Source organism: Natator depressus, chromosome 2 (genome assembly GCF_965152275.1).
Source record: "Natator depressus isolate rNatDep1 chromosome 2, rNatDep2.hap1, whole genome shotgun sequence".
Taxonomy (NCBI): Eukaryota; Metazoa; Chordata; order Testudines; family Cheloniidae; genus Natator; species Natator depressus.
In genome coordinates this window covers 97,825,953-97,848,907 of record NC_134235.1, presented here as the reverse complement: position 1 = coordinate 97,848,907, position 22,955 = coordinate 97,825,953, and the positions used below count along the sequence as shown (strand labels likewise).

The 22,955-nt window shown below is 42.7% G+C and overlaps 1 protein-coding gene across 1 annotated transcript in view; it reads right to left on the bottom strand.

Annotated features, from left to right (window-relative positions):
* Positions 1-12,152, bottom strand: part of LOC141981480 (beta-Ala-His dipeptidase-like) — a 33,498-nt gene extending 21,346 nt beyond the window's left edge. The window contains exon 1 of the mRNA XM_074943145.1: positions 12,029-12,152. The gene's annotated coding sequence lies outside the window, so the exon portion shown is untranslated. The remainder of the gene's footprint in view (positions 1-12,028) is intronic.
* Positions 12,153-22,955: the final 10,803 nt, after the last annotated feature.

Here is a 22,955-nt window from a genome sequence, read left to right as displayed (position 1 = left end):
TAAGCTGCAGAGATTGGAGGCTTGAGCCTTAAAGTCAAACTATGGCCTGCAAGTCTCCCTGAGCTAGAAGCCATCCTGGGCAAACTACTCTCCTGGTTCCATCACATGGAAGGTTGGAGGGCTTGTTATTGAGTCCTCCCTGGAAATGGTTGCTACCATTTTTCATGTCTCTCAAACTCCAGTTTGACGTGGAAATGGAATGCTAGTCTGTTGGACGGTGGTGACAAATGGGCTGTAATGGTCCAGGTAGACAGCAACCTCCTCATCAACTATCTGAAATTCGTGGCTAGATTCTTTGTCCGCACAAGTTTAGTGAAGAGCAGATCTTAGAGCAGTGGTTCTTAAACTTTTGCATTGGTGACCCCTTTCACACAGCAAACCTCTGAGTGTGACCCCCCTTATAATTAAAAACACTTTTTTTTAATGTATAACACCATTATAAATGCTGGAGGCAAAGCGTGATTTGGGGGTGGAAGCTGACAACTCGCGACCCCCTGAGGGGTCACGACCCCCAATTCAAGAACCCCTTTCTTAGACAAAAAGTTAGAGGTCATGCATATGAGCAAGTTAATGGATTTATTATGGTGATCTAGAATGCTGCCCACTTCAGCTTGGGAATGCTGGGACCAAGCATGGGCCCAATCCAGTGACCCTTATTCATGGGTGAAGTCGACATGTTTACTGTACACAAGCAGAGACTTGTGAAGAAGTAGAATTTGCAGGATAAGGCCTTGTGTCATCAAATTTAATATTTAAATGGAAGATATTCCTGACATATACAGTTCTGCAGCATATCAGCACTTGAAACATTGGCATTTGAGAGATCTGAGTGATGTAAGCAGGTGGAGTCCAAAAAACAAGAGCATTCCAAAAATAGATTTAGGCAGAATAGCCCAATTAGAATGTATTTTGTTTAGAATTAGTGTGGGTCATATTGTATGTACCAGATATTTGAATGTTACTGGAAAGTAGAGTAATGGAAAGTGTGAAGGTGGGTTAGGAGAAATCATTTGCTCATTATTTAAAAGAGCGGCAAATATAAATGACAGCATAAGAAAAAGATGTTTAGATATTTTGAAGTGTCGAGATTAAATATGGGGATACTGTAGAAATACTAAGAGTGGTTAGAGAGGAAAAAAACCTCAAGCAGTGATCAGCATAATAATTTCCTTCCATTAATGAGGGTTTTTTCTCCAGATAAAGAAAAGGCAAAAATTTCATCCAGCAGATGGAGCTAATAAACCATTCATAGTTTAAGCTAATAAACATTCCATGATTTATAGATTCCATTAATCAGTTATAGCAATAGAAGTGTGGGGTAAAACCAAATGGAAATAGTGAAGGGACTTTTGAAGCAAGCATGAAAAAAAGCCAGGAAATTTTGAGTGGGGAAAAAATATCTTAGAGGGGTTAATAAGAAATAGGTGATGCTTGTTGGTGCTTTTGTTTTTAATTGTTCAAAGTATCTTAAAGTTTAGGACAGAGCAGCAGCAGAGAGGATTTAACAATAGGAGGCTTACAATAGAGTCCAAAATCCCAGATCTGAACCTCTCCCATAATGTTTCAGCGTGAAAACTGCTACAAACATTTGTGGCTTGGGACCCATTTTAGAGTGAGAGCCCTTAGCACTGAGACAAAAGGGCTTGTGAGACTGGAAATACCATGCAAGAGTTGGGGGATACACGTTTCTTAAGACGGGAGGAATTAAATCAGACCCAGAGAAAACTCTAAGAAGAGGGATGGCTCCTTGTTGAAAGGCTCTGGCTGCACAAGGAAATGCTCATCATCAATTCAGAAGGTGCTAGAAAATGCCTTTAACTGCAGAAAAATATTAATGAGGCTTTCTGTGAGATCACAAAACCAATATGATCAGTGTAGCAAGAGGTCAAAAGCCAATGCTTGCCATTACATAAAGGAAAAACAAAAATGGAGCTTGTCTCATTTTTTATGATGTATAAAGGGAACCTGAAACTTTGCTTTTTAAAGATTCATTTTTCTGCTTTTTTATTTATTTATTTTTTTAATGTTGGAAATTAAGTCTTGTCTGTGGTGGAAAGTCTATAATCACAGGCGAACTAGTGAAATAACACCACAGAAGTGTGAAAACCAAGAGGAAAGGATTTGTAATGTGACCATATAAAACTCCAGTTTTGTTCAGACCTCTACCTTCTATGATGAATTAATAATTCAGAGAAAAGATACCTTTGTTAAAATTCAGCACCCTGGCCATTCCATTGCCGTTTGAGAGCTCACAATGCACAACCTCCAAGACACCCAGGAGGCTCCCCAGCAAAGCCAGGGAAGGGCAGTCTTGACAGTTCCAGTATTTCCAAGTTAAAGCAATTTTTGAACACCTGTTTGTATTGTGTATGTGTATGCCACCTTTTTCAGTCCTGTGTCACAGAACGTTTATTTCAGTCCATTTTCAATAAAGTTTAGGTGAGCAATTTCTTGTTTATGGTTCTTGAGTGTGGTTTTTGAGCAGCTGCTCCGCCTCAGACATATTACTTTTGGGACGGGGATCATCTTTCTCATAGATTTAGAGATTCTAAGGCCAGAAGGGACCACTGTGATCGTCCAGTCTGACCTCCTGTATAACACAGGCCATAGAACTTCCCCAAATAACCCCTAGACGAGGTCTTTTAAAAAAAACATCCAATCTCAATTTAAAAATGGTCAGCGATGTAGAATCCACCACAACCCCTTGGTAAGTTGTTCTATTGATTAATAAGGCTCCATGTTTGTCACGGAGGTCACAGAAGTCACGGATTCCGTGACTTCCTTGACTTCGCGTGGACTACTGCTGGGGCAGTTTCACCCCCCCACCCCAGCAGCAGGAGTTTGGGTGCTGGGGGCTCATGGCTGGGGATTGGGGTGCGGGGTGGTGCTTACCGGGGAGGAGGGGGGTGGATCCCCAGAAGGGCAACAGGAACTCTCCTCCCTCAGCTCCTAGCTCCATGTGCTGCCTCTGCCAGCAGGCACCGCCCCCCCCCTGCAGCTCCCATTGGCCAGCAGTTCCCAGCCAATGGGAGAACTGGGGCTTGGGGCGGAGTGGAGGCAGCCCATGGAGCTTAGGAGCTAGGTAAGGAGCTTGCCCCAGCCCCGCTAACCCTCCCTTGCAGCACCCACCGCACACACCCCGGCCCCGCCCCCAGCCGCCCCGCTCCCAAGTTTTAGTCAGGGGTATATACTAAAAGTTATGGACAGGTCACGGGCCATGAATTTTTCTTTACTGCCCATGACCTGTCCGTGACTATTACTAGAAATACCTGTGACAGAAACATCGCCTTATTGATTAATTACTCTCACCTTTAAAAATGTATGCCTTCTTTCCGATTTGAATGTGTCTAATTTCAACTTCCAGCCCCTGGATGGCATTATACCTTTCTCTGTTAGACTGAAGAGCCCATTGTTAAATATTTGTTCCCCAAAGATGTAAGTACATACAGATTGTAACCAAATAACCCCTTAGCCTTCTCTTTATTAAGCTAAATAGACTGAGTTACTGGAGTATGTTACTTTAAGGCATGTTTTCTAATCCTTTAATCCTTTTATTTTGTATTTATACAGTGCCTAGCGCACTGCGGTCCATACCCAGGGTTCCTAGGCACTTCTACAATACAAATAAATAATTTTTTACGTAGCATCTTCCATCCAACAATATCCAGGTGCTTCTCTAGAGGTTGACTGATTAAGCCCCACAACACCCACAACTGGGAGGTATAGTGAGCGGTATGCTTTTACAGATGGGGAAAAAGAGATACAGCAGTTGTGTTACTTGTATAAAGTCATTCTGAGAGTCTGTCAGAGTTGGGATTAGAACCAAGTTCTCCTGACACCTAATCCTGTGCGATTACCCAACACTACCTTTGTTAAATCTTCTGCCATTGGTTCTATACGAGCTTAAATTGAGCTCTCCTGCCATTGGCCAGCCGAGGTACTATTACTTTCATTTTCCATTTGTTTAATTTCAGTGTGTCCAGTTTAAATTTTCTACCACAATCCTTTTTCCAGTTTTCGCCCTCAATCTTATTACATTGGGACATACAACTGGGACCAGACTATACCAGCAAACCCTCCCAGTGTAGATGCAACTTATACTGGCAAAAAAGTTTTTTTGCTGGTATAGTTTATACTAATGCCCCTCGCAAAATAAGGTATACTGACAAAGACACTTATGTTGGTATAACTGCGTCTACACCAGGAGAGTTCGCCAGTATAAAAATGTTGTTAAAAAAAAAAATCACACTGCTAGCAAACATTATTATACCAGCAAAAGCTTCTAGCGCACTTCTGGCCAGAGCACTGGGTGATCTCTCTTCTAAGAACCATAAGGAATTTTCTCCTGAGCGTCCATCCAGCACTCCAGAGTTCTAAGATGCTCACTCACTCTCTCTCTATTTAGTTCTTTAATTTCTACTAACCTTATGTTCTTTTTTCCACTTTAATAGCAAGTGCAAGTGCCAGTAATTTGGCCACTTAGGTGTACATCTGCACTCATTATATTTCACATTGTAATAACAAATCAGCTAATTACCACAGTACTGAGAAATACCAGTTATTAAATAAAAACCATTATGATGCCATTGTTATTCATAGCAAAACTCAGCTTTAATGCAGACATGCTCTGGCATTCAGAAAACTAATCAGTTATTTCCATCCCTTTGCCTCCGCCCCACTTGGAACATTTACCTTTAACTATTTTAATCAAGTAACTCTGAGAGTGCTCAGTACTAGTTAGAGTGAGAAGTATTTCTAAATTTGTAATACAAAGATTAAAGATTTATACTGCTGAACAAAAAATATTTATTCTAATTAATTTGCAAATTTATCTTCTGTGTCTTTACAAAGAGCTTAAGACCCTGGAGGAAAGTAGTCATCCATCAGTTTATTGCAGGAATATTGTTCTCTGTAGTTAGGACCAAATCCCGTGCTTTGTCTCTTCTTTGACCAGGGACTGACAAATGATTTGGAGGGGGGAAGGGTTGAAAATGGTCTTTTTTTGAAAGTGAAAATGTTTCACAATTTTTTTTATTTTGTTTTCGATGAAATCTGAAGATGAAAATACTTTCAGGTTTTGGTGTTTGCCCAAAGAAATACAGCACTTTTAATATGAAGAATGCAACTACAGAAAATGCTTATTTTTATTTTGTTGTTTCTGATATGGCCATCATGACCTCTCTTTTTATGTCTGTGTAGGCCTGACTTGACATGAGTAATTGGTGAGGCCTCATTTCTTGGGAGACAGGATTAGGGAGGTAAATGGATCAGCAGGCTGGAAAAGAATGTCTGCACTAGCCAAGGAACCATTTACAATGGACAAGATAACAATGGATAAAATAAGCCTGGAATGTAAGATGAGATAAAGAGTAAGGGCTTGTCTACACTAACACTTGACAGCGCTACAACTTTCTTGCTCAGGAGTGTGAAAAAACACCCCTCTGAGCGCTGCAAGTTTCAGTGCTGTAAAGTGCCAGTGTAAACAGTGCGCCAATGCTGGGAGCCACACTCTCAGCGCTGGTAGCTATTCCCCTCGTGGAGGTGGTTTTTTTAGAGCGCTGGGAGAGCTCTCTCCCAGTGCTCTGCCACGACTAGACAGCCACAGCTTTAACGTTGCTGGTCAAGACATACCCTAAGGCTATGTCTGCACTGGCAAGTGAAAGACAAACTTTTGTCGTTCAGAAGTGTTAAAACATCCCCCTGAAAGACAAAAGTTTTGCCAACGACAAGTGCAACAAGTGTGAACAGTGCTTTGTTGGCAGGAGTGCTCTCCTGCTGACAACGCAAATGCCGCTCATGTGCGGTGGCAGTTTTTTGTAGGGCTGTCAAGCAATTAAAAAAATTAATCACAATCAAAAAAATTAATCGCGCTGTTAATAGAATATAGTTTATTTTAAATATTTTTGGATGTTTTCTACATTTTCAAATATATTAATTTCAATTACAACACAGAATACAAAGTGTACAGTGTTCACTTTACATTTATTTTTTATTACAAATATTTGCACTGTAAAAACAAAAAATATATTTTTCAATTCACCTCATACAAGTACTATAGTGCAATCTTTTTATCATGAAAGGTGAACTTACAAATGTAGAATTATGTCCAAAAAACCTGTTTTCAAAAATAAAACAATGGAAAACTTTACAGCCTAGAAGTCCACTCAGTCCTACTTCTTAGCCAGCCAATCCTTCAGACAAACAACGTTGGTTACAATTCGCAGGAGATAATGCTGCGTGCTTCTTGTTTACAATATCACCTGAAAGTGAGAACAGTCATTCACATGGAACTGTTGTAGCTGGCATTGCAAGATCCATATGTCCCTTCATGCTTCAACCACCATTCCAAAGGACATGTTTCCATGCTGATGATGGGTTCTGCCTGATAACGATCCAAAGCAGTGTGGACGGGTGCATGTTCATTTTCATCATCTGAGTCAGATGCCACCAGAAGAAGGCTGATTTTCTTTTTTGGTGGTTTGGGGGTTGCTCTTTTAAGACTTCTAAAAGCACGTTCCACACCTCATCCCTCTCAGATTTTGGACGACACTTCAGATTCTTAAACCTTGGATCGAGTGCTGTAGCTATTTTTAGAAATCTCACATTGGTACCATCTTTGTGTTTTGTTAAATCTGATGTGAAAGTGTTCTTAAAACGAACATGTGGTGGATCATCATCCGAGACTGCTATAATATGAAATATATGCAGAATGTGGGTAAAAGAGAGCAGGAGACATACAATTCTCCCCCCAAGGAGTACAGTCACAAATTTAATTGACACATTTTTTTAACGAGCATCATCAGAATGGAAGCACGTCCTCTGGAATGGTGGCCGAAGCATGAAGGGGCATACAAATGTTTAGCATATCTAGCATGTAAATACCTTGCAACGCCAGCTACAAAAGTGCCTTGAGAATGCCTGTTCTCACTTTCAGGTGACATTGTAAATAAGAAGCGGGCAGCAGTATCTCCCGTCAATGTAAACAAACTTGTTTGTCTTAGCAATTGGCAGAATATGAAGTAGGACTGAGTGGACTTGTAGGCACTAAAACAGTGGTTCTCAAACTAGGGCAGCTGCTTGTTCAGGGCTGGGCCGGTTTGTTTACCTGCCGCATCTTCAGGTTTGGCTGTTCGCGGCTCCCACTGGCCACGGTTTGCTGCTCCAGGCCAATGGGGGCTGCAGGAAGTGTTGCAGGCCGAGGGATGTGCTGGCCACCCTTCCTGCAGCCCCCATTGGCATGGAGCGGTGAACTGTGGCCAGTGGGAGCCGCGATCGGCCGAATATGCAGACGCAGCAGGTAAACAAAGTGGCCTGGCCCACCAGGGGCTTTCCCTGAACAAATGGCGGCCCTAGTTTGAGAACCACTGCACTAAAGTTTTACACTGTTTTGTTTTTGAGTGCAGTTATGGAACCAAAAAAAAAAAAATCTGCATTTGTAAGTTACACTTTCACGATAAAGAAATTGCACTACAGTACTTGTATGAAGTGAATTGAAAAATACTATTTCTTTTGTTTATCATTTTTACAGTGCATATATTTGTAATAAAAATAATATAAAGTGAGCACTGTACACTTTGTATTCTGTGTTATAATTGAAACCAATATTGATAATGTAGAAAAACATCCAAAAATATTTAATAAATTTCAATTGGTATTCTATTGTTGTAAGTGCAATTAATCACGATTAATATTTTTAATCATGATTCATTGTTTTGAGTTGATCGCGTGAGTTAACTGAGATTAATTGACAGGCCCTAGTTTTTTGTTGGCAGGAGAGCCGCCAAACAGTGGCTACACTGTGCGCTTTTTAGCAGCGCGGCTGTAGCGGCATAGCCGGGTCACTAAAAGCTGAGTAGTGTAGACATAGCCTGCTGTACAGGGACTGGTTCCTACAAACTGATAAAGCCAGCCTCAGAACATCTGATGCAATGTATAATAAATGCAATAAAGTAGAGATTTGCTGTTTATCTTTAGACATGTGGTATGCACTGAATCTATGCCCTGTGCCAGTGGTTCTCAACCAGGGTTATGTGTACATCAACTCATCTAGGTATTTGTCTAGTTCTACAACTGACTACATAAAAAAGCACTAATGAAGTCAGTACAAACTAAAATTTCATAGAGACAATGACTTGTTCATACTGCTCTATATACGGAAATGTAAGTACAGTCTTTATATTCCAATTGATTTATTTAATAATTATATGGTAAAAAGGAGAAAGTAAGCAATTTTTCACTAATAGTGTGTTGTGACACTTTTGTATTTTTATGTTTGATTTTGTAAGCAAGTAGCTTTTAAGTGAGGTGTAACTTGGGGGTACACAAGACAAACCAGACTCCTGAAAGAGGTACAATAGCCTGGAAAGGTTGAGAGCCACTGCACTATGCTTAAGCCTGATCACATCGGCATACAATTAAAGTGTAGTTTAATTGTATGCCAATAAAGACATCTCAGTGACAAGTTTGGAGTTGAGCTGAGTTTTTGGAAACTAAGTGGATAAGGTCTCAGAAGCCAGCCCAACAGTCTGCCCAATACACTAGGGTAGCCAACTTTCTCATGGCATAAAACTGAACACCCTTGTCCCACCCCCTGCCCCACCCCTCCCCCAAGGCCCCGCCTCTGCCCTGCCCTGCCCCTTCTCTGAGGCCCTGCCCCCACTCACTCCATCCCTCCTTCCTAAGTCGCTTGCTCTCCCCTACCCTCACTCACTTTCATTGGGCTGGGGCAGGGGGTTGGGGTGTGGGAGGGGATGAGGGCTCTGGCTGGGGGTTCAGGTTCTGGGGTGGGGCCAGAAATGAGAGGTTCAGGGTGCAGGAGAGGGCTCTGGGTTGGAACAGGGGGTCCAGGTCGGGAGGGGTATGGGCTCTGGACTGGGAGTGTGGGCTCTGGGGTGGGGCCATAAATGAGGGGTTTGGGGTGCAGGTGGGGCCTCTGGGCTGGGGCCGAGCAGTTTGGAGTGCGGGAGGGGTTGTAGGCTCCGGGTCAGAATTTGGGTGTGGGAGGGGGTTCTGGCCTGGGGCCAGGGTTTGGATGTGGGTTCGGGCTCCAGCCAGGCAGTGCTTACCTCAGGTGGCTCCTGGTTGGAGGTGCAGCAAGGCTAAGGCAGGCTCCCTGCCTGCCCTGGCTCCGCGTGGCTCCCAGAAGCAGTCAGCATGTCTGCTTCCTAGGTGCAGGGGTGGCCAGGTGGCTCTGCGCGGTGTGCGCTACCCGCACCCGCAGACGCTGCCCCTGCAGCTCCCAGTGGCTGCGGTGCTGACCAGAGCCACCAGGGTCCCTTTTTGACTGGGTGTTCTGGTCAAAAACCAGATGCCTGGCAATGCTACAATTCACAAATGAAGCCCAGGATTTAATTTTTATTCACAATTAGCTTTAAACGGGGTTGAAAAAAAGCAAAGAAACTAAAATGCTGTGTGAAAAAGAAGAGTAAAATGATTAATTCTACAAGTGTCCAATTGGAGGGGATCTAATCACTTGTTAAACAGATTTTGGTGAAATTCTGCTTTTTTAAGCAAAGAGTAAACACGTACATGAAAAACCTGAAAAGAGAGAGATGAGAAAATACTCACAGAGCCCTCAGAGGTAACAAGGTAACTAAATACTGTAAATCCAAAAAGGAATTAGATAGCAACCATGTTGTGCTGTTCATCTGGGCGGGGAAATTAAGAGAAGAAACTACATGGTACTTGCACTACACAAAACAGCAACGTCTACTTAGCATTTGTGTAGTAACCAGAAAGAGCTGTGTAAGGGGAGTTGGTTTAATAAACAGAAGTGAGCCTTCTGGTGACACTAAAGCAACTCATTGTTGCAACAAAAACCATCAGGCACTAGTTTCATAGGATGGTACAGACATACAATAGCAAAGGAAAAAACAAACACTATCATGTTAAAATCCTAACGCATTTGAATTGGTCTGACCTTAAAGAGCAGCTAACAGCCCCTGGGAAAGTTTAAAACAAAACAATTGTTTTTAGAAATTTATATATATATATAGATATATATATTTTTAGCACTTCCCTTCCTTCCCTCCTTATTAATAAGCACATTTTCTGTGTTTCACTTTCCTCTTTTTATTCAACAGTCATTAATAAGAAACGAGGATCTTTGCTTTTTAAGTGTTCTGTTTTGCAGCTTCAGCCTTGTCTACGCACAAGTTGTAATGCTTTAACTGTATCAGTACAACCCAGTCTAGTGGGTTACATCAGGATAAAGGCACCTTATATCACATAGCTATTATTGTCAGTAACAGGAATAAACTATAGAGATGCAATCCTTGATCTACACAACAAAGTTTTATGAGCTAGGAGTGTGAAAAAAAGCCATGCAGAGAAAATCACAGGTGTAGGCGCAATTATGCCAATGGAGGAGTGCTTCTGTCAGCTTAGCTAACGTTGTTTGGGGAGTTGGCGTAACTATTGCAGCAGAACTGCTTCTGCCTGCTTATGCTGTCTCTCAGCTTGGAGTCTCTGTCAGCATAGCTATATCGGCCAATGCTCTGTAGTGTCGACAAGCCCTCATTACCTTTATGAGGATAACTGCATCCACACGAGGCATTGTAGTGATTTAATTATTCTGATAGAAAAGTCACACCCCTAACCAAGATAGGCCTTAGTTGTTGCTTGAAGTGACTCTCTGGTTTATGCCATCGCAATCGGGTGCTGTGGATCTGGGTATGATGCTTTGAAGTCAACAAGCCAGTCATCCATAGAATGAAATATTTTGAGGACCAAGCAGAGTCGGGGGTGGAGGTGATGTTTGTTGATGGGAGGTGGATCCTATGAAAGAATTTCTTTATAACATGAAAAAGCTGGAGAATACCTGGGTTTACATCCTGTTCACAGTGAACTGAACATTTGAAATGGGAAGAGTCTTCAGTTACAGCAAGGGTTAGTCTGGCAAATAAATGGTGGGTTTTTTCTTGAAGGTAAGATCTTCCTAATGGAACTACTATCAATGAAGGTCGTTTAAAAATAACACAGACAAAAACTTAGTGTTGCGCTGTTGTCCAAAGACCTACCTACCTAGTGCACAAAAGGGCAACCATTTGTTTGAATACAATTCTGACTGAAGCAATGGGACCCCTTGTGGCCACATGGCTGGTTCTAGTATTCACACATTTCTCGTTGAGCAAATTCTCCAGAAAAGGCTCAGCCATGCAAAGCAGCTTCCATTGTACTCCATAGGAGCAAAAGGCATTCAGCAAGATCTCAGCCTCTCACCAAATCTGGCAGTTATTTAAGCTGGGCAAAGAAACAGAGTTTCATCCTGCAGCCTTATAACTAAAATGGAAGTTCTCCCGGTGAAGTGCTGGCAGGATCTGACATTTGGTTAGTAGATAGAAAGCACATCCACACACTGATCGCTACTGTTTGAAATGCTGTTTTTGCAATTCTTTGTAAAGCCGTTTCCAAGACAGATAATAGTGCTACGACTAGAGCAGGTGGGAAACCAAGAATTCTGTTTTGTGAAAAAAATGTGAGGTTGTGATATTTTTTTTTTTTTTGGTTCCATAGAATGCAGTGAAAACCTTTCAAAAATTTTTTGAAAAAAAAAAAAAAAATTTAAAAAAGAGAGAGACATCCAGCCCACAACAGCCAATAGCCCAGTGGTGAGGGCACTCACTTGACTACTCTCTCAATCTCATCTGTTGGAGCTGTTTTGACCTAGTAAATATGTAATTACTTATACAGAGAGACTGATTCTATAGCCCAGTTAGGGTGTGGGAGACCCAGATTCATGTCTCTGCTCTGCCTGATTCTCTCTCTGGCCCAATGAATATTTAATTTATACAAAACGGAACAGCTCCAACAGGAGAGATGGAGAGACATCCACACAAGAAGAGCCAAAGTGCTTGCTGGTTAGAGCACTCCTCTGGGATGCAGAAGAGCCAGGTTAAAATTCCCCAACCAGCTCTACTACTGAAGGCTTGGGCCTACATTCCTAACTCATGCAAGTCTTCTATTCAGGAAAAGTCAGGATATTTATTAACACTATTTTCTATATTGCATATTAAAAGAAAACCCTTACCTATTTATGTTCTTTTTGCCACTTTCTTGATAGCGGGTGAGGAACTAGAGACACTGAACTACAAGCCATGCTTTTTATTTTGGACAAAGACAATTTATCTAGGTTGATTAAAAGATTTGTAACTAACTAACAAAGGTTACTGAGTGGCTAAAAATTAACTTTTAGTTCCGAGTGTTACGACAGCTTTTTAGTTAAACTGTCAATTAATAATGCAGTCTAAAAAAGCCAAGTCACATACACACCAATACATGTGAAATGTCTCCCACTGTTTCTTTCTGGAGAGTGGACTCTGACAGTGAGCTAAGCATCAGAATGTACTTGACCTTGGCTGATCAGTACCAGGTGTTCAGGACTACAATGTTGTTTTAGAGCATGTAGGGAAGTTTGTTTTTTTAAAATATTATTAAAGTCACACCAGAAAGCATTTTTTGCCCAGGATTAAAAATGGTTCATTTAATTGCTTTATCTGAATAAATATTCCAGGCCTGATACTCCATTGTTCTGCACTGTGTGCAGGCACGTATACCAGTGAGTGTAAAAAGATACCAGACTACAATGGTAGTTGTGGTGTCTTTTGCTCTTTACACAACACAAAGAAACCACATGGTCACAGCAGTGGCCCAAATAACCATATTTACTAAATATACTTGAAAATTCAAGGTCTATCTATCCACATACTGCTGTTCTGGCTGGTTTCTGGAGACTTAAAAACACTGAGTGCCAATAGAGGACTCAAGCTATTTAAAGGGCTACTACCCTATTCCTAGAACATTACTGTTATGTTCACAGCATATGCACAGAGAAATTAGATAACAATATAAATACTCTTGCTGGCAAGTTGCAATATAAAACTACTTTATTACTTATCAGAGTGATAACACACAAAAACCAAAAAACAGAGAGAGAAAAAACAGGCTGCCCCCTAAAGCAGCGAGGCAAAACTCACCCCACCTTGATTTAAGATGGCTCTTTCCAGACTGACACTGATCATACACTTTGCTACAAAGCCTCCTGGCTTATAACCAGGAACAGGAACCCGCACCACTGTTCAAGTGATAGCTTGCAATTCCAACACAGCCCTCAATACACCACAACTACAGCAGTATTTTACATCCACTTTGCCCTCACTTAAGTCTGGTGTAAGTGACTGCACAAGGTGCAAGGCAATGGAGAATCAGGCCCTCGGTCTCATTTTGTTGCTCTTTTTTTCCCCTTACCAAGGGACTTTCATATTGGTACAAGTTTGAAAGAGGAACTTGCTATTGTTTCAGATATTTGGGTTTAATATGAGTTTCCCCTCCTTATAGAGGACTGAGTGGCACAAGGGTTATGAAATTGGAAATAGCATTTTGTATTTATGAGCCCAACACTGCAGTCCTTTCTCAGGCAAAACTACCATTGCCTAGGTCACCTGTCACATTTTCTAGATGCAGACAAGTTGCTAGTCACCAAGAGATAGCCCCATCTGATGGCTCTTAGGTGACTTATGTGAAATAAGATGGTCTTAGTTCAGTTCACAGAGAATGGCCATCCACATGACCAAATCCACTCCCCCCCCCACGGTAATAATGACCCTGCCCCCCCAGTTTTAGCAGAAAGGCCAAGATCCTTTGTAGTAGCCTTATAAAGACATCCCCCTCTCCTAAGCATTCACATTGGGTTAAATTCACATAAAAACTATCTGGGATTTATACGGATGAAATGCAAAGAGAAGGAAGGTGAAATTTGTTTGTTTATATTTAAATGTGCCTATCCTGACCCCTAGGCACAATTCTAAAACTACCTAATTCGGATCTCAACTGCCCTGATTTTAAATCAGTCAAACTCCACTATCTTCAACTGAGGTAATCCTGAAGTATAACGGTGTCAGTGAGATCAGAAGCAGGTCTATTAGATTATTGTAGCTCAACTGCTTGCTAATGAGTCGTAGTATACTACTGGAAAATGCAATATTATGCTAAGAAAAAAGGGATTCTTTTATTGCTTAATATTTCACTGTAAATAAGTCCTCATCTAATAATTTATAACTTGGAACATAGTTTAGAGTTCATGATGTATCAGATTTATGATTTTGCAGTCATTATTCCATTTATTGGTCATCATAAACATTACAAACATTGTCTCAAGGTCTGTTTAAGTGCAAGCAGCTTTATCTCCTTAAATAAAAGTCTCCTGGTGGTAGCTTATTAACTACTGGAAAGGTTGGCTTATGAGGAACGCCTAAGGAACTCAATATGAATATTTTGGTTAAATGCTGACAGTGTTCTGGAGAACAGCTGACTTTAAGTGTTTAAACACTCAGAAGGGAGAAAAATTATTTACAGGAGTTGAAGAGAGTGGAATTAGTAACAAAGGGATAAGATAAAGAAAAGGAAGCTGTCTTAATGTCTTTGTTTTGAATTTGAGCTTTTCCAGGCAGAGATTGTCTCCAATTATGTGTTTGTACAGTGCCGAGTACATTAGGGCCTTAATCTCAGTTGAGGTCACTAGATGCTAATGCAGTAAAAAGACATAAATAAGAAAAAAAAATCTTACGATAGTGAGACTATGGAGGGTGTTGGGGGAAGCCCCATTTCTTGAGCGAATTAACATTTGACTGAGTAAAAGACTGGAAAATACACTGCAGGGAGCAATCCCTCACTGACAAGGAGACAGTCTGGATAATGGAATAACGATTTTCATCTCTACCTATCATTTTGTGATGAGTTACTCTTCACCTCATAACAACCACTTGTCAATACCTTGCACTATATTTCAGCTGAGAGGGCAATGTGTTCACACAGTACCTATATAGCCACAAGTGATCCCAAGTTACCAGCCATGCTGGTCTTTATTCCACTAAATCTAAATGCCGCTTTTAGAAAAAAGTAGTTTAAAAAATTCTCTCTCAGAGCCACAAATGCTGACTGGAAGGCCCCTTCCCAAAATTGCCAGTCACCTCTCACCTGCTAGGGGCACAGCCCTATTCCCTTGCTGAGAGAGTTGCAGCAGCTGACTGGATCCTTATTGCTCTGCATTCCAGAGAGAATTTCTCCTCCAGTCCCCTCTGGAGTTCCCTCAGAACTAGCCCCATTACCTGTGCTGGATTCTAGGAAAAATATTTTGTTCAGTGAGGTAACATTATTATGCTGCAAAAATTTGACAGACAATACAATTATATCTACACCGGTAGGGAAAAGCCCTTTGTGGGTCTGAGTTGACAGGTGTTATATAAGTGCTGATAATTTAATTAAATATTAGTGTATCATTATGGGGCAAAGGCCAAAGTCAGAAAAGGCTTGGTCACACTGTCAAAAGAAAGTCACTCAAAATGATAATCTATAGCTGCCAAGCTCTTCAATGGGAACTGGGGGTGGGAGGGAGCACTCAGAACCTTTTAGGATGAGGCCCACAAACACCTACAAGGCTCCACATCAGCTGTCACAAGGAGTACACCCTTATTACCAAACCTCTGCTTCCTACCTCGTGGCTTACCTTGAAAGTCCTTCATACACAGAACTCCCCCTGAAGCCAATAGGACTGCCATGCACAGAGCTTAAACGATCAGGCCCCAGAGAACAGAAAAGACACTTATTTTTCTAATGTCCTTCTCCTCTGGGCTCTGCTGTGTCCCGGGATAGAAAAACAAAAGAAGGGCATCCTAACAGCAAGCTTGGAAATTCATTGTTTTTAAATTTGAAAAGTATTTTCAGATATTAGTCTCATGTAAGTGATGGTGAGAAGTTGTTCTAATCTTAAGACCCTCCAGACTGCTTTGCTGAGCAAAGCAACATCCATGTTAGACTCAGGGTGATTAATGCTGTACGTGCAATTGAAATGAACCCTCATTCAGCAGCAAGTGAATGGCTAGGATCTGGGATTATGTTTATTAGCTCCGTATGCTACAGGTAGCAGTTTTAATGCTTATGCAGCACTCCTCCACTGTCTGGGAGAGTACAGATGAGGCAGTGGAAGTGTGTTTTATTCCCCCCTCCCCCACCTTTTTCTCCTTCAGACCCATGGTTAACTGGCTGAGAAGTTGATACAACTTGCCGCTGCCCTGACCAACTGCTGCATAATGCCCTCTCTCTGCTGGAAACCTCCCTTTAGAGGGGAGGTTCCAACAACAGCCGCCCCTGGGGAAAGGTCTGGAAGCACATCTCCACTGGAGATGTGCTGTTATGGATTGAAGGGGAGGCAGGCAGTAAAAGCCAGGAGAGAGGCTATTCTTAGGGCTTGTCTACACTACAAAATTAAGTCGACTTTACCTAATTCAACCTCAAGCTCCCAAACTAATGAAGTTGATTGTGCGTTGCCACACCATGTTCATTGTCTTGATGGAGTGTGTCCTCACTAGCAGCACCTGCATCGATGCGTAAAACAGTGCATGGTGGGTAGCTATCCCAAAGTGCAACCTGCCGCAGTGTGCTTTTGGAAGTTTGTGCAATGCCTCATGAGACCAAAACATTGCTGCAGGAGAGAATGGGAACATTGCATAGGCATCCCATGATGCACTGTGTTCCCTCCCTCACAGCAACAGCAAACAGCCCAGTGGTTTTTGCACCTTAAAACCGCTGTGCATACACCATAACCCCAGAAGCATGGAGCCTGCTCAGCTGTGCATTCTTGCTGTGAGCATCTCAAACACCTCGTGCATTCTCTTGAAGTATTTCCAGAGCTGAAGTAGGGTCTGCCGTGCGGAACGTAGTGATGTCCTGCAAGCAGCCATTCTCCAAGCCATGGAAAAAAACAACTGGACAGTTACTGATGACAGTCACAGAGCAGCTGCACTCTGAGCACCATTTCTGGTCCTGTGAAACAAGCACTGACTGGTGGGACTGCGTTGTTTTGCAGGTATGAGATGACGAGCAGTGGCTGCAGAATTGTCAGATGCGGAAAGCCGCCTTCCATGAACTTTGTACAGAGCTTTCACTTTTCACCCACGCCTCAGGGATCGCTTGTGGGAGGGTAATTCTGCACCAGGCGATTCTGGCTGGCTGTCCACCAGGGTCTGCAGAGGGACTTTACCCTCCTGCTTCTGTTCCTGCAGTTCAACCAGATACCTCAACATGTCTGCTTGTCCCTCATAATCCAAAGCATCTCATCCTGCACTGCACGCTTTCGGTCATTGGAAGCTTTCCTGCTCTCCAGGTCCATGAGTCATAAATATAAAGGGAAGGGTAACCACCTTTCTGTGTACAGTATACAGAATCCCTCTTGGCCAGAGGCAAGACCCTTTCACCTGTAAAGGGTTAAGAAGCTAAGGTAACCTCGCTGGCACCTGACCCAAGATGACCAATGAGGGGACAAGATACTTTCAAATCTGGAGGGGGGGACGACAAAGGGTTTTGTCTGTCTGTGTGAGACCTTTGCCAGGAACACATTAAGGATGCAAGCCTTCCAACTCCTGGAAAGTTAGTAAGTAATCTAGCTAGAAAATGCGTTAGATTTTCTTTTGTTTAATGGCTTGTAAAATTCGCTGTGCTGGAGGGAATGTGTATTCCTGTTTTTGTGTCTTTTTGTAACTTAAATTTGCCTAGAGGGAATCCCTATGTTTTGAATCTGATTACACTGTAAAGTATTTACCATCATGATTTTACAGAGGTGATTCTTTTACCTTTTCTTTAAATAAAATTCTTCTTTTAAGAACCTGATTGATTTTTCATTGTTCTTAAGATCCAAGGGTTTGGGTCTGTGTTCACCTGTACCAATTGGTGAGGATTATTATCAAGCCTTCCCCAGGAAAGGGGGTATAGGGCTTAGGGGGATATTTTGGGGGAAGATGTCTCCACAAGTGGTCTCTTTTCCTGTTCTTTGTTTAAATCGCTTGGTGGTGGCAGCATACTGTTCAAGGACAAGGCAAAGTTTGTACCTTGGGGAAGTTTTTAACCTAAGCTGGTAAGAATAAGCTTAGGGGGTCTTTTATGCAGGTTCCCACATCTGTACCCTAGAGTTCAGAGTGGGGAAGGAACCTTGACACCATGTCTAACTTCTTGAACAGTGAAATCCTCTACACTCTCAGCTCTGTGTCAGTTGTCCTGGAGGCTTTCATTATCTCGGTGAGCATGTCCTCCTGCGTTCTCTTTCTCCTCCCAATCAGTGAAAGTCTGCTTTCAGGTTTTGATGACACTCTGAAGGACACATTTCCAGCTGTCTGTCAGGGGAAAAAATAAAGGAGCCATTGTACATGAGAAAAATGTTTCCATAGCAAGGCCATTTTCATAAAAAACAAAACAAAAACCTTCTTATTGTGTTATGGCTTGCACCTAGTGTAATCAGAATCTGTAACCGTTCACTGTGCCATTTTGCTGCTCCAGCCATGGTAACTAGGCCCCCCTGGGTCCCGGGTGACCGCACTTTTAATAAAGTTTATGGCAGGCTCCTGTCAGGAGCAGAGGTAGCTAGTTGAACAATGGCCCTTTCCCATAGCAGCACGGGAAGCTGTTTACAAACAAGGCGGGGGGGGGTGGGGAGGGAACGTTTTCACTCCCAAATTGCAGAATCTCTCATATGGGGCCCCAGTCCCTATCAGCCACTTGAAACTACTTGCTGACCTATGACAAGCACAGTAAAAGCACATTATCGGCCACATGGTTTGGCAATCTGGAATGAGTATGTGTGTGTGTGGGGGGGTGTCTACATGCCCTTTTTTCCCCCCCATGTAAGAGCACTTTTAATGAGAACTTCCCCTGTTTCCCCTCGGCAACCCTATGTGATATCAGTCTCCTGAGGGTAACAGAGACGGAAAGGAAGGAGATGCTGCAAGCATCTGGGAATAGACCCAGTCCTTATGCTGCTATGCTGTGTATCGCAATGATGCCAGCAGAATTAATTTAGGAGCTGAGTGGGAAAGTGTCCTACCGTGGTGGAAGAAATAAGACTGCCCTGCCCAGAAACCTCCTGCAAAGGATTGCAGAGTACCTCCATGAAAGTTTCCTAGAGATATCCATGGAGGATTCCCTGGCTATCCCAGTCCTCATAAACAGTCTTTTCCGAAGGCCACCCCCTGCATAGCTGGAGTGGCCTCTTGTAAGGAGAGAACCACAGCACCTCGCTTTTCTTCACAGTAAACATGCAATACCACTGAATGTGTGTGCCCACTGAAGTTTAACTGGACTTTCATTTTAAATGTAAACTCACCAGAAGTGCCTTCCCCGGCATCACAGTTGGATACCGTGCTGTTCTGCAACCCACAGGGCTCCAGGGTTAAAAATATTTCCTGGCTCTCGGGGAGAATGGATCCACTGCTTGCCTGTTTCCCATTATCCTCCTCTTCCTCATCCACCATATAATCCTCCTTGTTGTCCCTAGACTTACACACCTGTGAGGTGTCCACGTTGCTTGTGGGGGTGCTGGTAGGGTCACCCCTGAGAGTCACATGTAGCTTCTTGTAGAACCAGCATGTGTGGGGTTCAGAACCTGAATGACTGTTTGCCTCTCTTGCCTTCTGGTACACCTGGCAAAGTTCTTTATTTTCACATGGCACTGCTGTGTGTCCCTTGTGAGCCCTTCTCCCCCATTCCACAAGCGATCTTTGCATAGATGTCAGCATTTCTTCTGCTGGATCAGAGCTCTGCCAGCACAGACTCTTCTCCCCACACAGCGATGAGATCCACCATTTCCTGTGCAGACCAGGCTGGAGTGCGTTTGGGGCATGTAGTCTCCATTATCAGCTGTGCTCAAGCTGGCACACTGCCAATGCTGATCAAACAGGAAATGGGAATTCAAAAGTTCCTGGGGCTTTAGCAGGGGAGGGACTGTTTCCTGTGTACCTGGCTGCAGTGCAGCAGAGTTGAGAATGATCTCCAGAGCAGTCACAGATGAGCATTGTGGGACACCTGGAGGCCAATTAAGTCAAATTACACAACAGTGCATCTGCACTACCTCGCAGTCGGCCCACGAAAATCGAACTAAGCACTACGCCTCTCGCAGAGGTAGATTACAGAAGTTGACATCAGAGGCGACTTAAATCAACGTAATGGACCTGGTAGTGTAGACACATACAACAGGTCGACTTCGACCTCACTCTGTAGTGTAGACCAGGCTGTAGTAAATACATACAGTTATCACTTCTACAACTTAAAAACAGACAAACCTCATACCTTAGACTGCTCCCGCATCTAAGTCTTGCCAGAAGCCTGACCAGACTCATACTTATGGCTTTGTCTATATGAACACTTAGCTTTCAGCAGGCTAAAGTGTAAATCTACCTCCTGCTAGCTTGCCGTGCAGTAGCTCTCCATGTGGACCCTGCTGCCGTACACTAGAAGTTCCCCAGTGCACTTTGATCTGCCCTACATTGAAACCAGAGTAGATTAAAGTACACTAGGACCTTTTAGTGGATGGCAGCAGGGTCAAACACGGACAGTTAGTGCTTGGCAGACAGGTGCGAGGTGGATTTACACTCCAGCCTGCCACAAACTGAGTGTTCGTCTAGACAAGCCCTAAGCAGAGCACCTTCAAAGTTAAAGTGTTGTGCAATCTCTAACAAAACTGACAATTGACAGCGCGTGAAACGTGATACTGCCACACCAAAAGCAAAGAGGCAAACATTTGAATTTGGGCGCCTAAAGTTTAATCCAGGGGTCAGCAACCTTTCAGAAGTGGTGGGCCGAGTCTTCCTTTATCCACTCTAATTTAAGATTTTGCGTGCCGGTAATGCATTTTAACGTTTTTAGAAGATCTCTTTCTATAAGTCTATAATAGATAACTAAACTATGGTTGTATGTAAAGTAAATAAAGGTTTTTAAAATGTTTAAGAGCTTCATTTAAAATTAAATTAAAATGCAGAGTCCCCCAGACTGGTGGCCAGGACTCGGGCAATTTGAGTGCCACTGAAAATCAGCTCGTGTGCCATAGGTTGCTGGCCCGTGGTTTAATCCATATTTAGACACCTTAAAAAGTGCCTGTATTTAAGCTCGGATCCTGCTGCTACTGAAGTGAATGGCAAAAAGTCCCATTGACTTCAATGGTTCTGGACCAGGCCCTTAAATACGGATTTAAGGGTCTAACTTTAGGCACAAAAGTTTGAAATTTCAACCAGACTGTTCAGGAGAATCCTGGGAGGTGAGCAGAAGTTCCTATCCTTTTACTTACTGTATTTCAAAAGGGATTAGGTTTCAGAGTAAGTTAAAATGCTAGACTTATCTAGAGTTATGGACTCAAGACCACACTGAGGGGAAAGTATTCCAGAGGAAACCCCAGCATCACCTAAAAGGAGTTTACTGGTCTAATCCTAATTTCTATTAGATATCCATCTCACTGTGCCATCATATAAATAGCAACTTCTAGCAAGAAAAGCCCATCATTAGAGAAGTAGAGGTTGTGTGGGTTAGGGCTAAAGCGCTGTGACAGGGGTGTTTTTGAGAAGCAGGCATGATGACTAGAACACCATGTTTGGCTCTGACCAGTAGCATTAGGTCCCAATCCACTAAATTACCTAAGAACACCCTTAAATTAAGTAGCTGAGTAGTTTTATTGTAGTTAATGGAACTGTTTATGTGCTTAAAGTTAAGGGCTGCTTTGCTGCACCCAGGCTTTAGTCTTTCTTCCAAGAGCAACAAATGCACTCCAGATTTTAGAAATGGCGAGAAACAGAACAAAAAAAATTATATATCAAAGTATGTACATGTGTGTGTTTTTATTAGAGAAGAGAAGACAGGAGACATGCAGAAAAGAGATAAGGAAAACCACGGCTACTCCCACTGGCAAAACAAACAAGGAATAAAGGAATTTATGATGTACATACCTTTTTAGTGGTAAAAACTGGAACAGTTACATCTTGGTTATATAAAAGGTAAATTCAACCAAAACACGACTCGAGGAGACAGACCATAGTTGCTAATGTGGTCAAAGTTATTATGCAATTTTTTTTTAAGAAAAAAAAATATCCTCAATTAAGGGAAATAGAGAGGATATGAGAATTAGCCCCCTCTTTAATAGGGCTGTGCATGGATTGCTATTTAATATTGTAGCTTAAACACAACCCCTTTGGTGATGCCATTTTTAACTTTCACAACATGGATCTGACTTTTTTGTGGTTCTCTCATATTTCAAAATGGACATTCAAATTTTGCAGTTGCAGTTCTTTATCTAAATCCAAGGCACACCGTTAATTAAAAGGACTTACCATGATGTAGTATTGAAGCTAAAAAAATTTTGCAATTCTTTCCCACTTCTTCTCTTCCTACATGGAAAGCCACACCTGGTTGGTCTTTTTCTTTGTTATCCCTTTTTATAAAAATATATTATGTTTTGCTCATCAGTGTTAACATTTCTCATACCACAGGTTAATATCCAGGGTTACAGAAAAGGACTTAGAACATGTCAACAAAAGCTTATGTGCACAAGAAAGATTAGATAACATAACTGAACTCAGAATACATCTCTCTCTCTAGGCCAGGGGTGGCCAACCTGAGCCTGAAAAGGAGAAAGAATTTACCAGTGCACATTGCCAAAGAGCCACAGTAATACGTCAGGAGCCCCGCAGCCACTCCCCAGTGCCTCCTGGCAGCCCCCAACAATCAGGGCCTATTCCCCCCACCCCCCGCAATCAGCTGTTTCACATGCGCAGGAGGCTATGGGGGGGGAAGAGGGGAGGGCATAGCAGGCTCAGGGGAAGGGGCAGGGGCCTTGGGGGAAGAGGTGGAATGGGGACAGGGCTTGGGGCAGAGCAGGCGGTTGAGCAGTGAGCACCCCCCGGTACATTGGAAAGTTAGCATCTAGATCTCCAGCCCTGGAATCAGGGCCTAGCTAAGGAGCCGCATATTAACCTCTGAAGCGCCGCATGCGGCTCCGGAGCCACAGGTTGGCCACCCCTGCTCTAGGCTATGTATGTTGGTTCGACAAGGCTGACTGGAATAAAAAGCAGTAAACTTATCTTATCACTAAAATCAGCAGATTTGATTGAATCCAACTGGGAGCAGGTCTATTAAGAAAGAAAGTACTT